Below are 8,287 nucleotides of genomic sequence, written 5' to 3' on the forward strand. Positions count from 1 at the left end.
TAACATTATAATTTTCTTTAATTGGTTTTCCCCACCAACTTAATGCCTTCTCCAGGAAGGGCTCATTCTGCAGCCTGATAGGTTTAGTTGTAAGTTCTAGTGTGGACTGTAAGTTTCCTGAGGGCAGAGGCTGGGTTCTGCATCCCAGTACTCAGCACAGAGCATGGATCACAAGTGTTGAATGAGATAATTAAGGATGACTCTCAAAATATACTATAACCTGAAATGGACTAGGCATTGTTAGTCCAAAATGTATTTCCCAAATATCTTTTGCCTTCTGAATTTATGATTCTGTGACTCTGTAGGTTCTCTGAAGAGAAATCCTAGCAGAACTGCCTAACTGATATAACCACAAGTAGGGAAAAAGGGAAAATTCTGTTCCATTTATCATTCATTAAGATATGTGGTAAATTACATGACAGACTCACATGTCATTCACCACGCCATCTGATGTTGGAAGCCAAATGAGCCGTGATGTTTTACTACATGTAGAGCTGGTATTTTATTTGCATTCCATAGACTATCAAAATTCAACATGAATATATTATATTCAAGGGCACAATTTATGTAATCATGCCACTTAAGGAGCAGTTTAAAATAGCAAATAAAATCAAACTGTAGCACTCAGCAACCTTATCAAATGAAAATCACATACCAAAATCTGCTTTTTTCTTTTCAACTTCAGCTGCAGGGACCAGAAATAAATAGCTCCATCTTCTCTGATCATGATTAAGGTGTCATCAGGCAGAGAGAGGATGCACAGCACGGGGCCCCCATATGACAGCCTCTGGGGCACAGCAGGCAGCAAGAAGGAAACCTCTTTTTTGCGGGCCAAAGCACTGACCTGCTCCAAATACTCCAGCTGTAGATATGTGCAGAGGCCCTCCCGTAGCATAAAGGACAACTCATTGAACAGCCACTGGCTTTCAAAAATTCTCTCCCATTAGGGCATGGGTAACTCCTTTCTTAGATGTGACATGATTGTCAACACGTGAGCTTGGTTGCCAAAAACTGTGAGGTAGTAACTATGGCGTGCCTGTTCAGCTGGGCCTGGAAATCTGTTCTCCAGTTGTAGGGCTTACGCCCCTGCCAGCCTCTTTCTCTAAAGGCAATCATGATGATGACGATGGTGATGAGGAAGAGAAGCAATGCTGGTGACTGTTATAGAGAGCACACCGTGTTCCATATAACATGGACCTTTATCTCAATTCTCACCATTCCTAGCATAGTCTGTCCATTTTACAAATTGAGAAACTCAAGCTTACAGAATTGAATGACTTGCCTCAGATCAAACAGCTGCAAAATGACTGGCAAAAGACTTCAGTTCCCATCAATCTGGGTCCACGGTTCCTAGACATCAGGAAACAGAGCTCCTTAGAATCTTAAGAACTCTGAGGTTAAAAAAAGGAAGTAGTCAGGGTATCTTTGAATCTGAGAAACTGGGGGTGGGGCATCTTTGAGCCCAGGAAATCTTCATTTCCTCTCCACTTCTCCCAAAGCCCTACTTTGTAAGAAGCTTCCCTCTGCCTGGAATTTCAAATGTTACTTTTCATGGCAGATGACAATGAGAGCACTTGTATCTGATTTGGTGGGGGAACTAATTTACTGCTCAATTTGTCATTTTTGCACTTAATCCATCCCAGAATAATGAAGGACATTGACAGACATGCTGGCCATGAATACTAAAAGCAGCTACTTTGGCTCTTCGTTATTATACAAGACAAATTTGGTAATATTAATAATGATAATATTTATTAGGAATGTATTCTGTGACAGTTCTTGTTCTCACTGATTTGAGCACCAGGTTGCTGCCCGTGGGATTTTCTGCTCGCTGCTGTTTCTCTTCGTCTTTGGGTAAAGTGGTGGGTATGTCTTTTGATCCTTGGTTTTAGGATACCCTTGTTGGAACCTGCCTTAGCTACTGACATAACGTCCTGAAAATTGTCAGCAAGTATGCCCCTTGGTTCAACTTCACATTAGCAAAGGTACTAAGGGGAAAAGAGTACTTCCAAAAGGACAAGGCTTGGAATGAGATGTATTATGTACATTCCTTACTAACTTTCAACTGGAGTCACAAAACATAACCCAACTTACCCACTGAATTCTCCCCACTGCTTCATAGTCTATTTTCATAAAAAGTTGTTCTATTTGTTCAATACTCTAAAAACAAATAGATTTATAGGTTTCACCAGATTGTTGTGGAAAGGTGTGCTGAAAGAGGGGAAATCTTCATTTTTAAAATTTATGAATTTCTCTCTGGAATGTTTATTCCACACATCAATAGGACTGTTTATCAGAATCCAGCACCTTGACTCCTACACTCTCCCCCAGTGAGTGACTGGGGTTCCTAGAACTTTTATTTTTGAAATCAAGTCCTAAGTAGCAGGAGGAGCTCTGCAGCCCTCACTGCTAGTGTTCCCAGGAAATCCCAGTCTGCTTGGTCAGTTCTACCCCAAAGATTGGGCTGTGTTCAGAGGTCCCAGTTTGAGATAAACAGCAAAGCAAATCCAAAGGACAGGGATTTCCCAAGACAAAAAGATGTGTAAATTGTAAAGTGTTTCAGTTACTAGGAGGACCACTGTGTGTGTGTGTGTGTGTGTGTGTGTGTGTGTGTGTGTGTGACAGTGAGAGAGAAGATATCTTCTGTGTGGCAGTAGTAGGCAGACCATAGAAGGGGTCCTGTCTTCCTGCCTCTGGCATTCATGATCAATGTAGTCCCTTCATCCTGAGTAGCTTGCTTATAGACAGTAGAACAGCTCAATGTTGAGGTGTGTCACTTCTGTGATTAGATTACATAAGATGGGAACTTTTGTCTTTGTAGAAGTCTCTCCCTTGCTGGCTTTGACAAAGCCAACTACCATATTGTTAGCAGCCCTATAGAAAGACCAGCATGGCAGGGGACTGAGGCCAGCCTCTGAAAGCAAACAGCCACCTAGTAACTGAGACTGTAGTCCAACGCTGTACAAGAAGCTGAATCTGGTAACAACGTGAGCTTGGAAGCTGATCGCTCCCTAGCAAGCTTTCCAGTGACACTAGACAGCCTCATGAGACACTGTGATGACCCAGCTAGTTTTGATACCTTCTTATGGAGCAATGGATAACTAAAAGTGTAGAGATTGGGTTAGTGGATAGAATGTCAATAAAGACATTTTTAGTTCATAGAGTGAAAAACATTTCTAAGGTCAGAGCTTGCCAGCCTTATAAGGTACTGAGTTTTCTTTAGCTGCAAGTATTAGGTGTGTGCTGGTCCATGGCTCAGCAGAGAAGAGAATTTGAGCATGGAAGGGGTTTTATATTAAAAAACCTCTAGGGTCCTTTCAAATTCCAAGGTTTTATAATTTCATGAGTGAATGTACAAGAAGGCTTCAACAGAGGTACTCAGATTACATGTCCGTGTTGGGAAAAGAGATGTTGTTTTTCTCCTGTAAGATACAAGGGCGTGTGACCCCCTTTGAACAGAAATGAGAGTGCATTGGAGAAAATGTGACGGCACTTAGGGTCCAGGACATCAGGGCCTTGAAGTGAGCATCCCCCAGGGTCAGCACAGTAGTCATGAAGAAAAGGACTCCTGCTCTGGAAGCAAGCTCAGCACAGGTCCCTTCTGACTCACACTCCACTGGGGACATGTTACAGTCCTGGGTGTGGCCAACAGACTTCAAACAAATGAACACAATATTTAACAAGTATTTTTGGAATTGATGTCCAAGTAAACCCAAATGCCCAGGAATGTGGTTTCAGGAAGAGCCTAGATTACAGAAAACAGAAAAGTTCAGGGTGAGGCCATGACAGCTGGGCTCAGGCTGCCCGCCGAGACCACCCTGTGACCATAAAGCAGAGCCCAGGAGACCCTGGGTACAGCTAAGCACCCTGGTACCCTGACAGTGTGGCACCAAGCAGAGGGCCATGCACACCATGAGTCATATGAGAGATCCCAAGCCAGCAGAGGGGCTCCCTAACCCTGCTGCCCTGTGGCTGTGCCCGGAGTTCAGCGGCTTCCCTTAGCTCAGTGCCAGGAGCAGCGGGAGTTTCTGCATAAACAGGCAGGGACCTTGAACTCTGACCTCCATACATCAGCCAACTCACTGAAGCCACAAAAATTGAGCACCAATAGTATGCCTGGAACTGCGCAGATGCTGCGACTTTAGAGCTGAACGTGTTTTTGTGGCATTCATTTCCTAGTGAGGCCACAGAGAAGCAAATCTCCATAGAATGCAAAATGATGGACTCCTGCTAGATCATGGCCGACCCTCTGGGTTAGCAGGAGGAGCGCTGAAGTGCTCTGAGAAAGTTAGGACAACTTCCTGGCTTCTCCAGGAAGATGCAGAGCTTGGTATGCTTCCAGGTTGAGACCTTCCTGTCTCTGAATGTCCGCAATGACCAAAATACTCATCCTTACCCTGTGCCCTTCCTGAATGCCCCTCTGTTGACCCTCCTTGGGACACTGAATTTCCACTAACTCAGCATTTCATGGAAAAAGCCAGGGAGAAACTTCCTGGGTTTTAACAGGTACTAGAATAGAAAGCCCTCAAATAAAGGAGGGGACGTGGGGTTAGTTGTTTCCCTTAGCCATTCTTCCTTAGTAATAGGACTGCCAGCTTCTAAGTGGCCCATGCTTCTCAGAACAGAGAACACTGTCTCCTTTGCAGCTTATATGACCCATGGCTCATTTCTGACTAAAATTTTGAAAATGCCAAGTGCTGTGAGCAGCTTTTGGGAGTTGTCCTTTTAAAGGAAAGGGGTGAATTTTTCCCTTTCACTTCCCTCTTCTTGCTGTTTGGAATGAGAACATGTTGGCTGGAGTCCAAGCAGCCAACTTGGACCATGAGGAGGAATCCATTTACTGAGGGTGGCCGAGAGGTAGAGTGGGAGGAGTGTGGCCCCAATAATTTCACGAAGTCATTTGCCCCTGACTGGTTACACAAGAGAGAAAAAAGCTACACTCTCACTTAGGCCTTGGTGGATGAGGGTTTTTCTGTCACTGTAGTTAAACCTCATCCTAACGGAGATAATGAGCTTTGGTGTCACAGTGGGGTGACCACATTCCTTAGTTTCGGCAAGTTACTCAGCTTCTCTAAGCTTCCTGTCTTTTCAGCTGTGAAACAGAAATAGGCTGCTGCCTTTTGAACAGGACTGTTGTGCATTGTGGAGGCTGATGGAATAAAACATGTAAAGATCCTAAGATGATGTGAGCAGACAGTCAGAAATCAATAACTGTTTGTTAAATAAGTTATGAAAGAAATGGACTCATGGCTCCTCCATGAGGTATGAGGTAAAATTCTGCTCAGTACAAATGGCTCCAGATAACGCAATGTCTATCCTGGTCCCTTACCAGTGTGACTTGGGCGTGTACCCCTAGATGCATTCAAAAGGCATCATGATGGCTCTTGCCTCTGAGCTTCCACAAATTCTGTTCCCTCTGCCTGGAAGGCCTCACTTCTCTCTTCCTCCTTCAGACATGATTCTCTCATCCCTCAAAACTCAGCACACGGTTTACCCTGCAGGAGGCCTCATGACTCCTGGTTCTCGTTCAATGCTCTCATGCACCTGCGCTCAATTCTATGGCCACTCCACACTTCTGCAGGGGATAAGACAAAGCCCTCTTGGGTAGATATTTATTGAGTGAATGCATGGATGGATGAGTGAATGAATGAAAGAATAAAGGAATGACTAGACAACTAGGCAGGAAGCACTCTAAAACCATAGGTAATCATACTGCTTCAGTTTAAAAGACCCATAATCTACCCAGTTAAAACATCTCTGTCCCTTTCCAACAGAAGTGCTTTGTTTGGCTTTTTCCAAATGGAATGCTATGATCTGAGTGTCTCTCTCCCTCCAAATTCCTATGTTGAAGCCCTAACCCCCCAGGTGATGGGATTAGAAGGTTCGGCCTTTGGAAGGTGATTAGGTGATAAAGGCAGAACCCTGGTAAATGGGATCAGAGCACTTATAAAGGCCCTAGAGAGACTCCCCCTACACACCACTTCTGCCATGGGAGGACACAGAAAGAAGGCTGTGTCTGAAGGCCAGATGGCACAATTACCAGTGCTTTAATGTTGGACTTCCAGCCTCCTGAATGGTGAGAAATGAACTTCTGTTGTTTATAAGCTGCCCAGTCTATGGTATGTTGTTATAGCAGCTGAATAGACTAAGAGGAGAGGGGAAACATGAGGGGAGATGTGATTTCTCGTTCCCTTCCCACAGTAGATGAAACTCAGCACCTCTAGATTTCCACTGCAGCCCTCAGAGTCAGATCCAGGGTGTTGCACTGGGAGGGTGCAGCTGGTGATGTCATCAGACTACCACTTGACAAGTGTATGTTTTGTTCACACTCCCAGGTCAGGATCATAAGAGCTTTAAGTTAAATAATTTTTCCATAACTTAAGATACGATTATGAAACCTTGACAAATGGAGCTTAAACACCTTGTCCTTTATCATATGTGTTTTATCGTACAGTGAATAAGTAATGCCTTCTTCATTAAGAGTTTATGTTCTAACCAAGATGGCAGAGAAAAACATTTAAAATATTTAATCCCAACAGATTGTGAGGCCGGGGTAACTTAATATGTATGAAAAGGTTGTCTTTGAAAAAATATATACAAATAACCAGTGATCTTATAAGAGTCTTTTTCACCTTTTAAAGAAAAGTCTCCAAAAATCTTGTTGGTCTAGTATTCTAAGTAATTTTAAAGCATTTTCTCATATAAACTGTCCAGCAAATCAGATGGTCCTTAGGAGAAATCATAGCTTAGAAAGGAGAGTCATCAAACCTAAGTGGTTCACATGGTTTAAGCTTCAGCTATGGTTTCAGTGATGCAACATTTATAAAACTCACTTACTTTATTCTGTGACCTCAGACTCTGCTTCATTTTAACTTGAAAGTTTCCAGATCCAGCAGTTGTTTTCCTCTCTTTGCATGCTCCTAGGAGAAAAAAATGAAAATAATAATTAGCTAGGAACAGATAACCACTGTATTTTGTTAATCTAGGAGCAAGTGTAAAGAACTGGATGTCTAATTATACATACCTAAACTCTGTCAGCTTCTAACATGTTACATCTTTTGTTCTTTTCTCTGATGCATCCACAATTTGTTTCTAATTCCACTAAGAAGTGACAATTAAAAATTTACTCTTCATTGCTATTTTATAGAAAGTAAAAGGATTGTACTTTGTACTGAAAAATCAACCATCAAAAAGAGCTGAATATCTTAAAAGTTTACCTGGTCAGTTCCTACCTGAAAGAGTGCATTTAAGTTTTGTAGCTCTTCCAGGGTCACTTGATGTTCAATCTCATCAAAAGAAAAAGTAAATAAATTAATTAAAATCATATAATACTAATTATAATGCCCATAAAATGTAAGTTTTGGAAACCCATAATTTCTCTCTTTATAAGGCCAATGAGATTGCTAATCACCCAAGTGGCACTTCGGGTATTTCAACCTCATTGTTCTGTGTCACTACTATAATTCAATTGATTGCCCAGCCCCAAATTCTAGAGTAAGAGTGAGCTGAAAGGAAGAAGGTAAAGAAATAGTGGGAGATGAGAGAGAATATGGCAGGCGTTGACTTCAAAGAGAAAAGAGCAAGCATTGAAAGAAAAAATGGAAAAAAACAAAACAAAACAAACCACAAGGCAGTGGACTGAAATGAGGAAAAGGAGACTGAAAATATTTTGTCACATCATATTCCAAAGACTGTCTCCAGGGAGAAGACCCTCGTCCAGAGGTCCTGTGCATTAGAACTTTATCTGTCTACACCCCATCTCTCCCCAGGTTGAACCAGGAAGGACCCTGGGGGACTTGATCTCTTTTCTGAGGTAAATTTTCTGAAGTTATGGCCAGAAGCTCTTGCTAGTCTTAATGTGAGAGAATCTGATTCTCTTTTAGTCATCCATCCTTCACTCAATGAACAGATCACCAGAAGACATTTCCTCTTCACTTTTGGTCTCCTAGCTACAATCACAAGAATTTGGCTTTTATCAACCAAAATCTCAACGCTTCTGCCTTAGAATGAATGAACTACTACCAGTGGGTATAGCCAAGGTAAGCTCTGATATTCTTGTACCACCTCTGAGGCCTAAAGAAGAAAGCTGCATTAATCACTGTTCTCATCCCCATGGAAAAAAAAGCTGACAGAAATAAGGGAGAAAGGATTCATTTCAGTTCACAGTTTCAGAGGGTTTAGTCGTTTATGGCAGGCTTCGTTGTTTCTGGGCCCCAAGGTGAGTCAGAACAGCATGGCAGTGGGAGCAGGTGCCCCTGCTCATGGTGGACAGGAAGCATAAAGAGAG

At 42.6% G+C, this 8,287-nt stretch overlaps 1 long non-coding RNA gene across 1 annotated transcript; it reads right to left on the reverse strand.

Moving 5' to 3' along the window:
- Positions 1–1,211: 1,211 nt before the first annotated feature.
- LOC141411322 (uncharacterized) lies at positions 1,212–7,288 on the reverse strand. The gene is made up of 4 exons (XR_012436094.1): positions 7,233–7,288; positions 7,025–7,101; positions 6,838–6,920; positions 1,212–1,350 (listed from the first exon to the last, which is right to left on the reverse strand). It is a non-coding gene; the product is annotated as an uncharacterized lncRNA (long non-coding RNA).
- Between the last annotated feature and the right edge of the window lie 999 nt (positions 7,289–8,287).

The sequence above is a fragment of the Castor canadensis genome, chromosome 10, assembly GCF_047511655.1.
Source record: "Castor canadensis chromosome 10, mCasCan1.hap1v2, whole genome shotgun sequence".
Taxonomy (NCBI): Eukaryota; Metazoa; Chordata; class Mammalia; order Rodentia; family Castoridae; genus Castor; species Castor canadensis.